This window comes from Mus caroli, unplaced genomic scaffold (genome assembly GCF_978045245.1).
Source record: "Mus caroli unplaced genomic scaffold, Mus_caroli_1 scaffold_4, whole genome shotgun sequence".
Lineage (NCBI taxonomy): Eukaryota > Metazoa > Chordata > Mammalia > Rodentia > Muridae > Mus > Mus caroli.
In genome coordinates, this window is record NW_028227259.1 from 140,161,827 (window position 1) to 140,163,778 (window position 1,952).

Consider the following 1,952-nt stretch of genomic DNA (forward strand, 5'->3'; position numbering starts at 1 on the left):
GGACAACCCCCTGCGGTCCCGCCCACACGGGTGACGTAAAAGTCACCGCCTACTCGCGCATGCGCGCGCCCCGCCCGGTCCCGCCCGGTCCTGCATTTACTGGGCTTCTCTCCTACTGGAACATTCGCGGTGGCTCTTTGCGATTTTCTCAGTGTATCCCCCGTACTCCACTGCTCCCTACACTTTACCGTAAACCCTCAGCTTCGTCAAACCCACCTCTCCTTGCCCCCTGAGGGCCCCCCTTTTTTTTTTTTTTTTTGCATAGCCTCAGGCGCGTGACCTCCTGGGAATTGTAGTTTGACCTGCATCAAACTGAATTGCAGAGCAGACCAAGGACAAAGGGGTGATGGAGACTACATCTCCCAGTGGGCATTGCGCGCAGGCAGAGGCGGACCGGATGGGGGGCAGGGTCTAACCCGCAGCCGCTGGGGACCCCTGGCGGGGAAGGAGTCTGCACTAGCCTAAACGAGTGCTGATTCACGGCCTCGCCCCATAGCCTCTGGGCAGTTGGAAGGAAAGAAAAGGTCTCTGAAACTGAAGTAACTGGTCATGGTCGAGGGATAGGGGAAGAACACGAATATAAAGTAGGCAGAAGAAGTACAGACACCGTAAATCCAAACTGCCCAACCACCACCATGGAAAAGGTGAACCTGTCCTAGAGATGGCCGCGTGAATGATGCAACCCTTGGACAACTCTCTAACACACACACACCAAGGTTGCAGTCTCCAGTGATGCACTTTAACATCGGACTTAACTGGATGAAATCATGGAATGACACATATCCGCCCGGTATATTGCCTATTTTCCCTAAATGGTGTAGCTGCCTGCAGACTGACCCTGGGGGACTCCCTTCTTCCTCTCCAGTGAGCTGGACCAACGCCTGCCTGAACTCACACCCGCTATAGTTTTGACCGCGTATTTTATTTTCATTGTGTTTTTATGGGCTGTTTGGTTTGAAGTAGGGTCTTACACTTCTTAAGGTGGCTCCAGACGAAGTTTTGGAATTATAAGTATGCACCAACACAATGGCCTTGACTGCATAGTTTTGCTTCATCCATTCAACACGTTGAGCACCAGCCCAGTTCCAATGACTTTGTACATTAGCACACAACAATACACAAAGCATACAAAGCACTCCGCTCAAAAAAAAAAAAAAAAAAAAAAAGGAGATAACTGTTTGAAACCCAGAACAAGCAGCTGAGGTAACTTTTAACATATCAAAGTGAACCTGGCCTCCAGGTTCTCCAGGCCAGCTGGGGCACAGGCAGGGGGAGGGGCTGCCCTTTGCCCAGGGGCTCTTCCCTATATAATCCAGACTTTTTGTTTACCCACCCCTTGTTTTGCTCCTTTTGTACCTTTGGCTTCCTGGCTGGTTCCCCTCTTCATGGTTCAGGGTCATGACCACTCTGGACTCTTCCAGATGTGTCTGCTTCTGGCTATGCCTCTTTTATATCTTTATTCCCCCCCCCCCCCAGACAGGGTTTCTCTGTGTAGCCCTGGCTGTCCTGGAACTCACTCTGTAGACCAGGTTGGCCTCGAACCCAGAAATCCGCCTGCCTCTGCCTCCCAAGTGCTGGGATTAAAGGCGTGCGCCACCACCGCGCCCCTTTTATACCATTGTATAAACTGTAATAAACTCTCTCCTTAGCAGTACCTTAGGATCACTCATATCCTTGCCTTTCTTTTTTATTAATTTGTTTTACACTCAACAATCAGGATTAGTCTTTAATCCCAGCATCAGGAAGGCAGAGGCAGCCAGATTGCTGGGAATTCCAGCCCAGACAGAGCATCTCAAAGATGAATGAATAAATGAATGAATGAATGAATGAGAAAGAAAAAAGATGAAAGGCTCAAGAAGTGGCTCCGTGGTTAATGTTGCTGGCTGATCCCCCAGAGAGCCCCAAGTTCAGTCCCTAACACCCAGTCTAGTCTACTGGCTTATAAGTGCCTG